The sequence below is a fragment of the Mytilus californianus genome, unplaced genomic scaffold (assembly GCF_021869535.1).
Source record: "Mytilus californianus isolate M0D057914Y unplaced genomic scaffold, xbMytCali1.0.p SCAF_18, whole genome shotgun sequence".
NCBI lineage: Eukaryota > Metazoa > Mollusca > Bivalvia > Mytilida > Mytilidae > Mytilus > Mytilus californianus.
The window spans coordinates 2,179,934-2,199,534 of NW_026262666.1; the positions used below are offsets into that span (position 1 = coordinate 2,179,934).

The 19,601-nt window shown below is 33.5% G+C and overlaps 1 protein-coding gene across 2 annotated transcripts in view; it reads left to right on the forward strand.

Moving 5' to 3' along the window:
- The window catches only part of LOC127726553 (probable serine/threonine-protein kinase tsuA), an 87,228-nt gene that overhangs the window by 26,878 nt on the left and 40,749 nt on the right, over nt 1-19,601 (forward strand). The window contains exon 1 of one of the 2 annotated variants that reach the window (XM_052233945.1): nt 11,010-11,587. The exons of the other annotated variant lie outside the window; for it this stretch is intronic. The gene's annotated coding sequence lies outside the window, so the exon portion shown is untranslated. Of the gene's footprint in view, nt 1-11,009; nt 11,588-19,601 lie in introns of those variants that run through there. 2 annotated transcript variants of the gene reach the window in all.

Genomic DNA, 19,601 nt, shown 5'->3' on the forward strand with positions numbered 1-19,601 from the left:
ACACAATACTCAAAATAATTCAATTATTTCTTATTTTTTTTATCTATAAACATGATCAAGTTGACAGACGGGAACCCTGATAATGTGCCTTTCATCTTAAAACTGTGCCCCTAATCTTCACAGAGGCAGTCAGTGAGTGCCCTTGAATCCTAACTATTTACAACACAAGATACATTCAGTCATTGAACTCTCAGAAATGGTTTGAATAGAAAAGATTTTCATTTACTTGACTGATTCCATACTTGATTAGAACTATATTTAAATAGTATTTGTGTTTTTGTAATGAAAATTGTCCACAGAGAGAATAAAAAAACTTCGTGATTTTTTTTTTCAGTGGTTTATGAATGCTCAAGTTTGAAAAGCGGAGCACTCTTTATACAGAATTTTTTCTGAAAGGTGACATTTTTGTTATCAGTCTGTCAAATTATTGTTGTATTTAAGTGTTATGAAGCCTAAACATTTAATCCTTTAAATCTAGAAACAGATTTGTATGATAGAATACACAAATCTTAATCATGTCATCTGCTTGATTACTGTGACCTTGGTTCACTCTGTAAACAAAGGTCATCTAAGTTGCTGAAAGATATAGGATACATTTCCTTTGATATCTTGTAACTTCCAAGTGGCTGTTCATCTTAGGAATGTTGGTATCTTGTACAGCTACCTTCTGTTCCCCCTAGTAGATATATCATAAATTGTTTATGGATTAGGATTGATTAGTTTTTGTTTGTTTAATGTCCAGTCGCAAATATTTCATGCATATTCCAGACAAGCAATTGCTACAATGATAGTTTAAGTTAAAATTTTAGAACTTAAGACTTTGAGACTTATTAAGTGATCAGAATGAGACTACGGTAACTGGATTAATGTTTGACTGACAAGAACGAGATACTTGTACATGTATGGAGTTTTGAAAGACAATAAAAGGAAGGCCTCAGTCTTCAGACTGACCAAAAGGAAAAAAAACATAGTCTTTGACTGACAAGATGGAGACATGCTATCATCCTTTTACTCAGATAGGGAATGTTTTTTTTATATTCCATGTGATAATATAATGATTTTTGAAGTAGACAGTATTCCATGTGAAAATATAATGATTTTTGAAGTAGACATTCTTCTTTTAAAACAAAGGTCTCCATATTATATGATATTAGAAGTAATCCTTGTAGCTGTTATAAATTTTTTGCCCTAAGATTATTGCATGTGGTTAATAATTACATCATTATTATCTAATAGCTTACGCACCACACATTTAAATCCTGAACATTACGGCATCAATGGAGATAGTCACAGTTTGATCTCTGCTTGTTTAGTGACTTTGCAAAAACTGAGTAGATAATTTAGTAAGGGTATATTGATTAATAAAGTTTTTTACTGGACTTAGGTATTTGTTTAAACCCACAAAAGATTATTGAAATAGGGCTGGGAATGAAAGGGAGATTCTTTTATTCAGGAAATTCCAAGTAACCGATGTATTAACCAAATGTCTTATATAAAAATAAGGAGATGTGGTATGATTGCCAATGAGACAACTAGAGTTCAAATGAAGTGGATGTAAGCAATTATAGGCAACCGTACAGCCTTCAACACTGAGAAAAACCCATACCGTATGGTCGGCTTTAAAATGCAATGGCATGAAAAATAACTTCAAAAAAGAATTTTCAAAAGGGTCAGAATAGCCTTAATATGTCGAACCTTAACCCCCCTTTTTATTACTATTAGCATCGGATGAGCCTTAAAACATTTTCTTCATTGATCCCATTGTTTATGAGCTTTACTCCATAAGAGTGTAACATTCAGCAGAGTAAAATGTTTAGCGATCGTTAACTTTATAAAAAACAATATAAAATACCGCTAATAGTCATATGGTGGTACCCCGATTTCACCCTCACTCAAGAATTTAATGTTTAAGTAAAATGGAATTTGAAGGTTGTTGATGTATTGAATATCTTTTGGTTCTATAGGCATACCTCAAGGATAAAGTATGTCTCAAGGTAGAGTTAATGAAAACATTGCCAGTTGTGAAATCTAATATATTGAAATTCCTAAATGTTCCATCTCCTTTGACTCAGTAAAGTACATCTTGTATAAAGGAGATTATAAATACATTTATAAGTTTTTCAATATCTGCAGTGTTGCACCTGAGATCACTCCAGTTTTTGTTGGGGTTCTTGTTGCTCAGTCTTTTTCTATGTTGTGTTTTATGTACTCTGTTGTTTGTCTTTTACTTTTTAGCCATGGCGTTGTCAGTTTATTTTCAACTGATAAGTTTGTATGTCCCTTTAGTATTCTTCACCTCTCTTTAACTTATAATATCATGAGTATTTTTCTTGGCCTTAAGTGAAGTATATTCCTTTGACTTTACAATTTACTACTAATTTGTATAGGTTTGGAAATTTTGTTGTAGATAATCTTTTGGCTGTAGTAGAAATTCTTTCAGGCCCGATAAAAATTTTACAAGGCAGGTTACAACCTGGTCTGGTGGGCAAGCCAAGAATGAAGACTTTAAGTGCTTAATGACGACAGTAACACAATAATACCAATAAGATGGCTTCCAATATTTGAAAACGATTATTTGTCTTTTTCATGTACACAATCATGCTTATAGATGAACATATAAAAGATATTTTTTTACAACGAAATTAAGTTTTAATAATCTGCTTTCCTCTGGGTATACTTTGGTCCATATAAAACCATTAATAATGTTCTATACATTAATGTCAAAAGTTACATTCAAGGAGTGATGTCATTATTACAGACACCCATTTTATGTCAACTTGAACTGTTGGATTTGATTTGAACCGACACCTGTATATGGTTGGTGATATTATAAAGTATGATTATTTAATACATCCTCTAAAAACACTATTGTTATTACTTACACTTACACATTGTACACATATAAAATGGTTATCAAAAGGTTTAAGTTGAATGGAAAATCGAATTCAGTCATTTGAAGGGAAAATTGTTGGAATTATCAAAAAAAAAAGAACATCGATGAAAGAGAACAAATTTGTTTTGAAAGAAGGGCAATGTTGTACAGTTCTTTTGCTGAAACAGATTTGAATATATGCATTCAACAGAAATTATAAGGACTAAAGATTTGTGCACAAACAATGTGATCTGTAAACCAACAAATTTTATGGCTGGCCTGTACTGTCATAGAGTTTTGTTGTGCTTGCAATATTACACAATATTTTATTTGACCAATTAATATGTAATAAGGAAATGTGATATAATTGCCAATGAGACAGCTATTATTCATGTTCTTAGCAACTAATTAAGTCCTTGTATGCTGCCTTCAACAATGAACAAAACCAAGGGTCCAGATTCCTCAAGTGGTTTGGGAGAGGGGAGGAGAAATGACAATTCAAAATTACAATTCAAGAAACACATTCTAGCAACATGAAATGCTATTATAAGTTTATATAGTCTAACAGGGATTTTAAACCTGGTTGAAGGAGATTTAAGAAAGAAAAATGTAATTTCAAAATGATTATTGTTACTGCAACAGATACCAAAGGGGCTGTTCTTATGAATAATATTTTCATTCTCCTCATATAATAATATACCCAAGAGAAAATAAATCTGGAATCCCACTGAAATCCCAGCTGGAATTTTGATGGGATTCCAAGTGGGATCCCACCTAATTCCACCGGGATAAAATTTCGGGAATCCCGCCAAAAGTCCGGGAATTCCGATGTAAATCCCGGTTGAAATATACTGGGATCCCACTGGGATATTGTGGGATTTTGATTGGAATATACTGGGATTCTGATTGGGATCCCGCTCTTTTAGCGGGAATCCCGAAATTTTATCCCAGTGGAAATATACTGGGATTCCAGTATATTTCCACTGGGATTTACATCGGGAATCCCGGACTTTTGGCGGGATTCCCGAAATTTTATCCCAGTGGAAATATACTGGGATCCCAGTATATTTCCACTGGGATTTACATCGGGAATCCCGGACTTTTGGCGGGATTCCCGAAATGCTACGATTTTGCATTTTCTGAGGGAATATACACATTTATTACTCATTATAAGATAGATGAATATTGCCCTTGTTGTATCAAATCTGTCACGTATATATAAACATTGCGGCATGAATTACATTGTATTGGCCATGTTTAATATCTTATTTCAATGGCTGTCAAGTTCCCATTCAAAAAAAATGTACTTGTATTTAATGTCAGATCCTTAAACTTCCATCAAAATTATAGATACTAGTACTACTAGCAAACTTGTTTGCCATTTTTAATGGCTGCTTATATTGTTAAATTACCCATTAATTAAATATGGTACTCACCCCACCCCTCCTCCCCATGTTCACTAACACCTTCAAGCATTTCATTGTCTTAATTGTATTTAGATACGCAGTTTTCACCATGGCTTAATGATGCTCGCTGTTCAGTTTCAAATATTATAATATTAAAAATGTGTGTCAGATATAAAGGATACATGTGAAGTTCTCCTCCTTTCTGTAATTAAATTTGCTGTCTCTGTACTTCCAACTAGTATTGCTGAGTAAAGGTAACTGGAATCTGCATGCAATCCGTTTACTTTCAAAATTGGCAGCTCCATTTAATCATTTAATCCCCTAAAAGTATCAAAAGAATCCACAAAGAATCAATTGTTCTAGACATTTTGAAGCAATAAATTCAATAGAAATATTATTGCATGTTTATACAGTATACATTGGAAGCCAGTTGGAATCAAATTAATTACCCTCCCTCTTTTTTTATCCCCTGAAGATAAAGAACTAGCGACTTATTATTTTCACCAAATAACCATTCACACAATTCAATTAAATTTTTACATATCTACCAGTTATGCCTGTTATGTGACAACAAGATTATTCAATGTTGTTAAAAATAAATATATTTTTCAGTTTATGCAGGAACATATATATATTAGATATATCTGCATGTTCCCAGGTTTATGCTTTCAGTTTTCTGATGTTGATTTGCTAAAAAAAAAAAACATAAAAAAATCATAGTTCCTCAATAAATTATATTTTATAATCTCATTATATACACATGTTAAATTAAATTTTTAATGCACTTATCTGAAAACATTTTCACCATCACATGGAATCTTCTATTTTGCTACAGCGTAATCACATTTTGATGACGTTTTTATTGAGTACTCTAACGTCGAGGTGACAATCTCGCCCCATATTATATCGGCCAGAAGTTGATCCGTCCCCGTAACGGTATTATAAAAATAAATCAAGGGTGTCGTATAAAAGTATTTATTACTGGCCAGTTTTTAAAAATAAGAAAAAAAAACCCTTTAATTTAATCGGCACAGGGTGCATGCGGATGAACTAGTGGCCGCATTATCTAGGACGGTATTTTCTAGGGTCGGACTGTTCAGTACAATTACTAAAAACCACGTGGTCATGACTTGTTTACATAAGTTGAGAACCAAGGTTTTACGATGTCGATCGTTGGCCTATCATTGATCTGATAATTTTTCTATGTTATTTAAATGCCGGACAACAGGTAGAAAATCAGAAACGATCCAGCTTGTCTGGCAAAACAGCCGTTGGCGTTTCTCGGGCGCCCTTTCGTTTTTATCGCGAAAATCTCGGCATTTTTCTGACTTTGAAATACTGTCAAACTAAAATTTGTAATTCTTCCATCAACAGAAGTTCAGCTAGCTGTGTAAACTGTCAAATTAAGTGACCCATTAAGTGCAGGGCTTCACCTGACAGCTTTGGTGTCAAACACATTGTTAATTAACACAAATAACCTTTGCTTTATGTCATAAATAATTTGTGTATTTCAAAAATGTTTCAGTTACTTCCCCTTTTTTATCACCTTTTCACAATATATTCCTTAAATTTATTGTTTTTTTTTCTAAAAAAAAATAAAATAAAACAAATTGAATGCAAATGCATATCAGAATATTACTTTTAATTATTTTTAACCTGAAAACACTTCAAATATAAATATTTTGAAAATTATGTTTTTCATCTTTACTTCCATTAATTATAAATATAATTGATCTATCAAGTGCATTCAAATAATAATTCAAATTTTCATTGAAAGAGGACAACTTTTATTTTTAGAAGCAATAAGTGGGGGAGAGGCATTTAAAAAAGGGCATCCAATTTTTCAAAGCACCAGTTTTAAGTGGGGTCATTCAAAATATATTGATTTAAAAAGGAAAATTTACAAAATTTAGGTTTTTTCACAGAAATCTATAACCAGGATATATTTTACATTTCCAGGATAATTTTTTTTAAATTCCACACACAATTCTGGTTTATGTTTCCCTGCTTAAAGTAAGATGGGATCCCGGTTTCAGACAGTTATCCCAATGGGATCCCAGTTTCGTATATTTATCTTGCTTCAACTGGGATTGGATCCCAGCTTGAGACAGATATCCCAATGGGATCCCAGTTTCAGACATATATCCCGAATGGGATCCCAGTTTCAGATATTTATCCCGAATGGAATCCCGACTTCTGAGGCCCATCCCGGCTTATCCCGCTAATTTTACCGGGATTTGACTGGGATCCCGATAGATCCCGTTTTCATTTTCTCTTGGGTATGATTTATGTTGGGAATTATAAAAAAAACATATATGTACAAAATAACTTCAGTAATAAGAGCTTCTAGAATTATATATTTGTCTGCAGGAGACACCAAGGGTAACAGTGTATATGAACACAAGGTACTTTTTTATGCATGGTTTCTTTCACTTTCCAACAACAATTCAGTTTCAACTCAACATTGTCAATTATATTTCCATTCAAGTGGGAAAATATACTACCATAATTTTCTATTTTAACATTCCTTTTATGTTTAATTGATTTCAAAATGAAAGGATATGGATTATTACAAAGAGCGGGTAATTATTACGCACTCCATCTATGAGTTGATCCGGGGAGAAAAGGCATGCAGCAAAATCATTAAAATCTATTTACCAGTATCAGACTTTTAACACTGGTCGTTTCTTTTGTATGATGAAAGAATATCGTATTCCAACAAATCGTTTGTGAAGTGAAAAATTGTGAGTTGTTAAATAAAACTGGACCACCAAAGAAAACCTCGTCTGTAATATTAAGGGGTTGATCTAGTCTAGAGGAAGATTTAAATCATAAACCTTTTGAATAAAAAAGTTTATTAATTTTACAATATTTAAGATATAGCTTGTGAACCAAATGTTTTGAAGGTTGATGATTTTCCTTTTACAAGTCATTAATTTAAGAAACTAGTTTGGTTATACAACATGTACAATGTATATAGTATTACTGTTGAAATTGAATTATGATGATAATAATAAAATGCTTGATTGAATTAAAGAAATCTCTAGGGATTCAGTTATTTTTCTACATTTGTGTAGTTTGAAGTTCACAGACATGACAGACTCTCAATTAAAAACTTACAGACCCTGACTCACAGTCTCTCATCATCTCAATTAAAAACTCACAGACCCTGACTCACAGTCTCTCATCATCTCAATTAAAAACTCACAGACCCTGACTCACAGTCTCTCATCATCTCAATTAAAAACTCACAGACCCTGACTCACAGTCTCTCATCATCTCAATTAAAAACTCACAGACCCTGACTCACAGTCTCTCATCATCTCAATTAAAAACTCACAGACCCTGACTCACAGTCTCTCATCATCTCAATTAAAAACTTACAGACCCTGACTCACGGTCTCTCATCATCTCAATTAAAAACTTACAGACCCTGACTCACGGTCTCTCATCATCTCAATTAAAAACTTACAGACCCTGACTCGCAGTCTCTCATCATCTCAATTAAAAACTTACAGACCCTGACTCACGGTCTCTCATCATCTCAATTAAAAACTTACAGACCCTGACTCACGGTCTCTCATCATCTCAATTAAAAACTTACAGACCCTGACTCGCAGTCTCTCATCATCTCAATTAAAAACTTACAGACCCTGACTCACGGTCTCTCATCATCTCAATTAAAAACTTACAGACCCTGACTCACGGTCTCTCTCATCTCAATTAAAAACTTACAGACCCTGACTCACGGTCTCTCATCATCTCAATTAAAAACTTACAGACCCTGACTCACGGTCTCTCATCATCTCAATTAAAAACTTACAGACCCTGACTCACGGTCTCTCATCAAACTTTAAGATCTGACTGATAAGTATATTATTTCATTTATTATTATTGAAGCAAATTTAATATTTAATGAGACTAGAACGAACACTTCCAGCTGTTCCAATGCAAAATATTGTTACAAAATGGAAGAAGATGTCTAACTCTTCAGAATTTTTCACTATCTTGCACTGTTGTGGCCCCTTAATCTATGACTTGTTAAAAAGAATTAAAATTTAGTGTAAACGAAATTACATTGGAACTTTTGAAAGAAATTCGTAGTTGGTTTGACAGCAATCATCCTACAATCAAACTACATGCTATCATCTTTCAAAGAAACCGCAATCAAATAAGATCTTGGTTTGCATGGACTGATGCTTGTGCAACCAATTTCTGTGTGGTTCCAGTGTACTGTCAAATTGCAAGAAGGCACTGAGCATGAAACATGATTGCAGCATGCGGTTTTAGTTTGGGTAGAAAGCAAGACTTTTTTCAGTTGCAAAACATATTTTGAATGTTAGGAAAATCAGTATTTGTTTGTTTAGGAAGAATCGTTGAAGCGTGACATTCGACTACAAAGTTAATTGAACTAATAATACTTGATTTTATCTTAAAAGACTTCACTTAAATCTTTTACAATTTTCTTTTGACATTTTATATTATCTTACAAATACCTACTTTTAAATATCTTTTAGCATGATTTCCTTGGATAGGCTAATTGACTTTTTACTAATTTGAGAAACATTTTGTCTTGTTTCTATTTGAGGTCGTTGGTGATTCACGAGGTCGATATTTTCGTAAGTGATTTTTTTGTTGTAATTTAATTCATGTTCAGGTTATTTAAGGTGTCTGTTGATTTAAAACCCATATGTCTGTCTGTTTTGTTTTGCAACAAGTCAGTCAATATACAGAAACCTACTGACCTGCTTTGACAGGGATTAAAAAAAAAAAACTCATAATAAACTTCTGGGGATATTTTTTTCTTCTTGGAAACCAAGTATGTATCTTGAATTGAGGAAAAATGGATATTTGATTTTTTGGTTTTTATCTATTTTTGCATTGAAGCCGATTCGATTTCCTGAAATATGTTTCGTATGTTTTTGACCTCAGATCATAAACCTGTACTAACGAAAGGACACACGCCAAAGATAAACACGCCTACAGCCTAAAACAGGGGTTTAAATGAGTGGTGGTCAGAGGTCCGTGACCTTCCATTTTTGGGTTCCGACCTTCCCACTGGTAGTTAGGACAAAAATCTTAAAACTTGTCCCAATAAAAGATCATGATGAAAAATTACCTCCTAGCATCTATATATCTTGCCAAAAAAAGTGGTTAAAAGAAACTGACCCCAAGTTTGAAAACGAGGTGGAGCTGTTCTGACACAAAGTTAGGCCAGTGTTTTCTTAAGCAGCAATTGAAACCAAAATAATTAAAAAGGTACACAGTGTTATTAAACATAGCGTATAGTGGTGGGGGGAAAAGGGGGACCCTTTTTCTGACTGAATGAAAAAAAAAAAGAGGTTAATATAGTATTAAGATATGATTAGTGCTTTGGAATGGTAAGCATTTTCTGATTTTATGAATTGAATTTTCAATAAAAATTGGACCTTCTAGAATAAAGGAGGACCTTTTAATGATATTTTTGGTCTAATAATGGTCCTGGACCTTCCATTGCCTAAAGTTAATTTGAGCCCCTGCTAAATATTTTGCAGAACAGATTATGATCAAACTCTTGGAAAGTTTAAAGAGTTTTAAGTCAAAATGTACACACATTTGTAAATTTAAAACATCTTTGTGATTTTTTTATGCCCCCACCCCCCGTCGCGGAGGGGGCTTTAAGTTTTACCCTTGTCCGTCTGTACGTCCATACGTACGTCCCAAAATTGGTTTCCTTTCTCTAACTTTAGTTTGCCTCTACCAAATGTTATGAAACTTATACACATGCTTATTACCACAAAACACAGATCAAGTTTGAATTTTGGTGGCATCAGTTTAACCGTTCTAGATTTATGCCCCTTTACAAATGGAAAAATTGCTGAATTTTTCGTTTCTGTTCTTTAACTTTAGTTTGCCTCAACCAAATATTATGAAACTTATACACAACGCTTATTACCACAAAACACTTATCAAGTTTGAATTTTGGTGGCATCACTTTTGCCATTCTAGAGTTATGCCACTCTACAAATGGAAAAATTGCTGAATTTAGTTTCCGTTCTCTTACTTTAGTTTGCCTCAACCAAATGTTACAAAAGTACAAATTTGGGTAGCGTCACTTTTACAGTTCTTGAGTTATATCCCTTTATAACATTATATGCAAGCGGGGGTATCATCTGTGTCCCATGGACACATTCCCCATTTATTATATTTTTATATGCAAATGAGATTTTTTGAAACCTGCAGTTAAGCTAGCTGTTCCTTGAGAGCTTTTGTAAAAGTCAGGTGCACACTTCAGGTTGGTATTTATTTGACTAACAATACAAAAGTGAAATTGATTTTTTTCCATTTCTTATACTTTGCATATTCATTGATATTAGTCCTTGGTATAATTGGGTCTAGTTGAAAGTATTACCATTACATATATATATATATATATAATAAAAATGCTTTAAAGAAAAGTTTTGTCCATATAAACATTAACGTATTTGCTTGACAAATCAGAAAGATAAAAGATAGGAATACTGAATAGCTTAATTTTCACACAAAGTTGGTTCGACGGCCATTCATATACATGATTTTAGATGTATTTATCGCAAATATTGTGGGATTTGAATTTTTTTCCTTTAAATGCATCTGAAGTGATTTTATTTGAATAGGCCTCATGAAGGGATATTGTATTTACCTGGCGGTGTCACTATCTGTACTGAATACGTAATGAGCTTACCGTTTTATCGTAGGAAAATATCAACGGTGAAGAGCCGTGTTGTGCGATTTACATTTTATATTGATTTAAAGCTAGAAATAATCAGTAAATTCTTGATGTGGTTACAATTTTATAAGTTGAATATGTGTCATTTGGTAAAATAAATTGATAAGTGGTTTTGTTCAAAAAGGTAGTTGTGGTAAAAACTCTTCTACAGGATAGTTTCAGGACTAACTCGCATATTTAAACAAAACATGGAGTTTAACCTTTTTATAGTGCATGTTCTTAACGTGTAATATCTGGAAAAATAATCCTTTTTGGCATACAATTTTTGAAGAAAGGAATCTGAGTAAAGAAAATAAGTCTGTTTGGTTTTGTAGATTTTAAAAGAGTGGTGTGTCTATTTTCAAGGAGGAAACATAATGGAATAAAATAGATATTATTGGTTTTATTAAAAGTGAAAGGAAATATTCTTAGAAATGAAATTTAGAGGATCATATTTTATTTATGACAAAGTGAATATAGATGGATTGTAAATTAGTTGTTATTTTATATATAATGGAGTTAAAAGTTTATCCTTGTTCAATGATTGACATATTCTGAACATGAAAAAGAACTAACTTGTGGGTATGTATTTTAGATATCAAACATAGTTGTTAACTCTTCAAATGTTTTTTAAAACAATTGAAAACCTCCCTCTGAAGACCTGAGTCTCCTGACACAAAGATCAATCAGCTACTAAATTCGAGTAAAAATCTCACTTCAATAATAATTGTTTGTGATATTAAAATTGACAAAATTTCTGTCTATACATGGTGTGTTTACACTAAATAAAGAACTCAAGCTACCTATATATATAACATGTGTTTTTGAATTAGCTTATTAATTGACACCTACAAAATAGGGACAATATGTTGATTGACATTTGGAAAGGCCATGGATGCTGCAACATGTATTGATCTGCCAATTTTGTTCCTAACGAGACCTTTGTGCAAGGATTTTCTTCAGATATCTGTTTCTATTAAAGCAGGAACATGTGAACGGAAGTAAAAAGGTGCTTAAGTACTTTCAATATAAGTCATTCTTCAGGTCATTGCATATGACTTGTAGTCTGTTTGAAAAGAACCATGACCTAAATGGTCTCGGTAGCAGCTTGTCTCTAATATCAGAGGTCATGCATTCAATGACCTGGGCTTGCGTTCAATCCCGGGCATGCTTTACACAGTGATGTGTTTTTACATCCATCACTTATCAACTTCCTGCTTGATCCTCGGTGGCTGAGTGGTCTAAGTTAAGTCCAACTACTGTATCATTAACACTGAGGTTGTGAGTTCGAATCCTGCATGTTGCAGGTGCACTTTACTCCAATCTTAATTGACTAGGATTGTCAGTTTTCCTACCTAAGGTTGTTGTTCTCTCCACCAATAAAAACTGACTGCCACAGAATAGAACATTAGTGCTGAAAGTGGCATTAAATACCAACAAATCAATCCTTAGCCGGATCAAAACCGCAGAGACTTGGAAATTGGTATTTGTTTCATCCTCAGTCAGCCCAATTTTGCATTGATTAGTAAGAACAAACTCTCAAAGGCTTAAGCCATAATGGCTTACTCCACCAATAATATGCGGGATTTGAACTCACAACCTCAGCTTGGAGTCAGAATAATGGGTGTGGGAAGAGTGACATATCTTCATGTGAACTATATTATTATGACATGTCAAAAGTTCAGTTCAGAGTGATGCTCTAGCACCTTCAAAGTATGTTAATATTGAAATCACATCAACATGTTTTTTGTCCTGATTTGCATGTAATATTTGCCACTGGACAGTGATCACCAGTCAATCCATTTGGTTTTATTGCACCTCTTCATCTTATCTTAAGAGACTTGCTTGAAGATCATCACAAAGAATTCTACAAACAACACAGTACAAGATAAAATCTACCCTTAATTAGTGTAAATCTAATTAGGTTGTATCAGCTATATTTTGTACTCTTGGAACATATAAGTAATTTCTTATATACCTGTATACAGAGGAAAGGAATTGGTCTTTCTAGACAGGAACCTTTGTACTTTGATTCATGATAACTATATACATAGAATTAAAGGAATGGTCTACTGCAATATGTTTTTATTGTCTGTAAACATAAGAAGTCCAGTGTAGTCATTCTGGAACCTTTGTGCTTTGATTCCTGGGTACCAGTATACATTTTGTACATTGAGTTAAAGCAGAAAAGGTGGTCTCTGTAATGCATTGTGACAGGTCTACTGCAATACATTTATATTGCCTATAAACACTGAGGTACAAAGAAGGATGGTCTTTTGAAACATGACCTATTATAATTTATTCCTTAAGTTACCATCACATTCATGTACATATATATATATATTTATGTGGGAGTAAACTTTGGTACAATCATTTCTGAGGAATTTAATAAGAGAGTGGCTAAATGTGCTTCAAGGTAATTGTGATGGAAGTTCACTATTCCATAGGTTATCATGAACACAATCATAAATCCTTGCATTTTTGTGTCTAAAAAAAACTGGATATCAGGCTCGTAATTTTGTATGCCAGATGTGTTTTACCTTGCCAAAAGACTCATGTCAGCGACGCTCTAATGAAAAAATTAAAAGGCCAAATTTAGGACAAATATGAAGAGCATTGATCATAAGGACCCAAATTTCTGAAAGGTTTTTCAAAATACAGCTAAGGAAATACATTTTAAGAGACAGTACATTACAAAAGGAGCTTCATATTTATCGTTGGGTAGATGTTTATATTGAAAACAAACAGTAACTGGTACATTTATTTGTATTTAATCATGGCTTAGAACTGTAACAACTGACTTGTGAGATTTATGTTAAAATGTCACTTAATTTCCTGGCGATATTTGTTGATTAAATGTTGTCAATTGTAAATAGAAAATACTCAGAGAGACTGGGAATAACATTGAAAGTAATCCTATCCCATTGAGAAAACTTGTAACGTGATAACGGATCCTACCCAGGATTGACTACGTGTAAATGAATAGACTGCCCTGAGTGGTACTTATAGCATTGACAAAACACATTAAGGTTTAAAACCTGTAAAGTTGACAGCAGTATTATAATGGTACAGAAACTTTCATTGAGGACATTGCTTATTTAGAAAAGGGGGAGGTGTTACTTCAGGTTCAAAATTGTCAACTTTAATGGTTTATTAAGTCCATAATGAGACAGTTGTATACAAGCCACAAAGTTATGTTGTACTAGAAACACAGTTGTCATATTATCAAATATACGAGGGGATGGTGCAAGTTGGAGAGTATTTGCCCAGTAAATCTCCCCATCAAGCTTTGGAAAAAAATATTTAAAACATGAAATGAAAATGAAAGATGACACACACTGACTTACTTCTGGACTACTAGACTATATGTGTGTGTATTTTTTGTTTTTTGCTTGTCACTTTCAAAAGTTTTGCCCCCTTTTCAGTTCAAGGCTGTGAACATGATTGAAAAAATTTTAAGCATCTGTTCTAACACTGAAATCATGAACAAAACTGACACAAACCTGATTTGATACAGACTATCTCTAATTTATCTGTTTGACTGTAACCATGACAAAAAATTGCTTGACAACCAAAGAATAAGTGATATTAAACTTGAGTATTTTTCACACAGATGTGTTTGAAAATTTTGGAGTGAAGCAAACTTTTATTGGATATAAATATCTTTTAAAAGGTGATTCAGTCGATTTTTAGTTCCTTTTTCGTAATTTTTGTTGAGCCTGCGACTTTTGTTGCAGAAAGCTTGACACAGGGATAGTGATCCGTTGGCAGCGGCGGAGGTGTTAGCTAACTTCTTAAAAGCTTTATATTTTAGAAGCTAGAATACCTGGATGCTTCATACTTTGTTTATAGATGCCTTATGTTACAAAGTTTCCGTTTGTCATATGTCCATAATTAATTGTCCTTGATCTCATTTTCATGGTTCAGTGACTATATACTTGAAAAAAAAGTCAAAATTTTTTGTAATGTTAATTTCTTTCTTATTATGAGTAATAGGATAACTATCTTTAGTATGTACGTACCTTGCAAGGTTCTCATGCCCATCAGACAATTTTCATTTGACCTCGACCTCATTTCCTGGATCAGGGAACAAGGTTAAGTTTTTGTGACCAAGTCCATATATCAGATACTATAAGCAGTAGGTCTACTATATTTGGTATATGGAATGATTGTAAGGTGTACATGTCCAACTGGTAGGTGTCATCTGACTTTGACCTCATTTTCATGATTCAGTGGTCAAAAGTTAAGTTTTTGAGTTTTGGACTTTTTTTCTAATACTATATGCAATAGGTCAACTACATTTGGTGTATGGAAATATTTTATGATGTACATGTCAGTCTCGCAGGTTTTATTTGACCTTGACCTCATTTTCATGGTTCATTTCTCGGTGTTAAGTTTTTGTGTTTTGGTCTGTTTTTCTTCAACTATATGCAATAGATCAACTATATTTGTTGTATGGAAGGATTGTAAGGTGTATATGTCTGTCTGGCAGGTATCATCTGACCTTGACCTCATTTTCATGGTTCATTGGTCAATGTTAAGTTTTCTTGGTTAAGACTGTTTCTTAGAAACTATACATTCCCCATTTCCATTCTCAATTTTATAAGCAATAGGTCAACTATGTTTGGTTTATTGAATGATTGTAAGGTGTACATGTATTTCTCGTTTGGTTTATCTGACCTGGACCTCATTTTCTTGGATCATGTTAAGTTTATGTGTTACTTGTAGTAAAGCTTCATATTTAGGACTATCAACATGAAATCAATGGCTAGTAAAGAAGGCGAGACATTTCAGCGTGTGCACTCTTGTTTCTCTAGTGCTTATGAGTGCAAATGCATTAAATTATAAAGTACAGAAAAAAAAATTGTGAAGTAAAAAGAAGTCTTTTAAATACTTTTCACACCTATCAGTTGAAAGAAGACTTATCAAAAAAGCAAAATGTTATTAAAATTCCCTCATAAATCATTAAATGTCTATTGTTAAAAGGCATATCAAAATTATCTATGTTGTTACCCACCCACATAGCCAGGACCAGGTAGGATTTGTTACATGTCGCTTCCACCAATCTGATAAAACTACAGAAAGAATTTTAACCTGTTTTTGTTCATAGATATAATTTGAGTTAATGTTGTAAGGAAGTGTGATGTCTTGATTTTGGTTTAGGTTACAGTCTGGCATATGATATGAACACTGGATTTAGGCACGAAGCGGATATATTTTTCAAGATTTCCATTTTACAATATTAAAAGGTCAAATAAGATGTTATACTTTGCAATATTATCACACTTCATATATACACAATACTATAGATTTTATGTTATAGTCTTTTGCAGATATTTTGGTCTAAATATTGATGAAGAATAAAGGTCAGAGGGGGAGTTTGAGAAGGAGGGGTCTGATCCTGAATTCCCAAGAAAATAAATGCCTAATTCCAGTGAGGTGAGAGTTTTTGTGCTCTGTGTTGAAGGCCTCACTGTGACTTTGAGATGAAGAACAGCAATAAAAGCGCTGTTTCCTTGCTTTTTGAGTGTTTCTTTTGCTGTGCATGAACAAATTTTGTGTCATAAATGGATACCCCATATCCTTTGTTTTTCTATTAATAATAATGTGTCCGTTCCAGTATCACAATATAATTAAATCAAGAATTCCTGAATTCCAGAAGGTTAAACTGGCCATTCCCGAAATTCCCCGAATTAAACTGCACAATCTCAATTCCCTAAAAAGGTCTTTCTGCCCTTTATTACACAATACTGTAAAAGTTTTGTAGAATTCACTGAAATTCTTATATAAAGGTAGTTATCTCTTCTTTTGATATTGTGATATATATGAGACCAGACAATTATTTCATGATGATTTAATAATCTTTTGAATAGAATAAAATTTACTAACAATTTATCACTGCTTAGAGTAGATTGTCACCAACTATTTGTTCCCTTTGTGTAAAAATATATTTTTGCACTTGAATTGAAGAAAAAAAATTTTGACAGAGGGTATGACATCCACTTTTATCTAAACTATGCATACTGTAAAGGGAGGGTCTTGAATGGGTATCATTTGATCAATATTGTAAAGATTATTAACTTTTTGTCACATTTGGGGATAATTTATGTTGTTTATGATTGAAAATTTATAAGTTATTGCTATCACAAATCAAGGCAGGACAAAGTTACTTTTGAAAAGTTATCTCTTTGACGTAGTTTTGTAAATTGTTGTAATTAATGATTTTTTTTTTTTTGGTAACATCTAGTAATATCGAGAAATGCTACCAATTGCAGAGCAGCAAATAAATAAGGTATCTATTTTGTGGGTGTATAATTAAGATAATTCTGGTAAAGTTATTAAAAAAAATATCAGATTTTGGAAATGAATTCATAAAATTAAAGTGACTTGCATAAAGTTAAGCTATAAATATTTGAATTGAGATGTGTAAAATAGATATATTGTACAATTCTCTTTTGTGTTGATTCTAGAAAATGAATCAATTTACAGAATGGATATATGACTTGCACAAAGTTAAATATTTTTTTATATATAGAACATGCAGATACTTATATTTTACTGTAATCAAATCAATAAGTTGTACAATTTGAACCAAGGAACAATGAGGGAATCTATACTCTCACTGACTAAATTGTTTTTATTAAAATTGATTTTTATTATCTTTAAGAACATTTTAAGTTTTTCATAGTCTGAATCAGACCAGTCCTCACTTAAAGCACCTATGTGTGTTTTTCAGAGCTACAAAAACATTTGGATTAGTGAGGGCTGGCTTTTAAGTTGAAGTTTATTTTCTTTTTTGCATAAAAAAAGATTATAATATAGGTTAATTTCTGCATGTGTGAGTGTTTAACGGGTCTATAACATATTTCTGCCTTATTTAATTGTAAGTTACGGTGAACAGCTTGTGTAGACTTCCTTATTGATGGAAATGAGCACAGAACCACCAAACAAATCTTAATTCAAGATAAGTCTCTTGTGACCACCCTATGGAGTGGACAGTCTCTTGTGACCACCCTAAGGAGTGGACAGTCTCAATTGACCACCTTATGAAGTGGACAGTCATGTGACCACTAAATAGAGTAGACAAGTCTCTTGTGACTACCCTTTGGAGTGGAGACTCGTGTGTGACCACCCTATAGAGTGGACAGTCTAATGTAACCACCCTTTGGAGTGGAGAGTCTTGTGTGACCCTCCTATAGAGTGGACAGTCTCATGTGACCACCCTATGGGGTGGACAGTCTTATGTGACAACCCTATGGAGTGGACAGTCTCATGTAACCACACTTTGGAGTGGAGAGTCTTGTGTGACCCCCCTGTAGATTGGACAGTCTCCTGTGAACACCCTATGGGGTGGACAGTCTTATGTGACACCCTATGGAGTGGAAAGTTACATGTGACCACCCTATGGAGTTGATAGCCTCGTGTGACTACCCTATGGGGTGGAAGTCTCATGTGACCACCCTATAGAGTGGACAGTCTCATGTAACCACCCAATGGAGTGGACAGTCTCATTGACTGCCCTATGGAGTTGACAGTCTCATGTGATCATCCAATGGAGTGAACCTTCTCTTGTGACCATTGTATTGAGTGGACAGTCTCATGTGACCACCTTATGGAGTGAACAGTCTTATGTGACCACCCTGTTGAGTGGACGATCTCATGTGACCACCTAATGGTGTGGACAGTCTTATGTGACCACCTTATGGAGTGGACAGTCTCATGTGACTACCTTAGGAGTGGACAGTCTTGTGTGACCACCCTATGTAGTCCTGTTGATTGAACTTGTCATTTTTATAAGAATTGAAATATCATTTCTACACTTAGGCAAAAAAAATTGAGCTTATGTATCAAAGAATTTTGTCAGTATTACTTCAAAATGTGAAAGGTTAAATTTGAGAGGACACAATTAGTTGTTAGATCATGCTCACAGTGGCCAAGTGGACCTGAGCTGTACAGTGGCCAAGTGGACCTGAGCTGTACAGTGGCCAAGTGGACCTGAGCTGGATAGTGGCCAAGTGGACCTGAGCTGTACAGTGGCCAAGTGGACCTGAGCTGTACAGTGGCCAAGTGGACATGAGCTGTACAGTTTTTGTTAAAATATAATGTTATAATTTTGCTCCTCGGTTATTAAAATGATTCTTTGCATGGTCACACTGTAAATAAATCTATGCATTAATTTGATGAATTGTGAGAAATTCCTCACAATAATTCAGGGGAGCTATTTAAATTTTATGTCCCATCGACATTGTCCTGTTGTCATACAGTTACTTCTTGCTGAAAATATCACACAGATTTTACTCCTGTTGAATAAAATTAGCATTTCATAGTATAAATTTAAAATTATTTATGTAGTGATGTATTCTTGTAATTATTGGTGTACAAATGTATTACAACCGTCTATACGAATTATTATCACGACAATGAGGTACGTGCATCTTATATTTCCTCCAGTTATACTTATGTAATGTGATATTATTTGTTAAATATGGGGTATATTTGTTCACATATATCTTATTTGTTAGATATGGGGTACGTTCACATATATCTTATTTGCCTTTTATAGGTAAAACTATTTTCAATTTAAAACTAATTTATG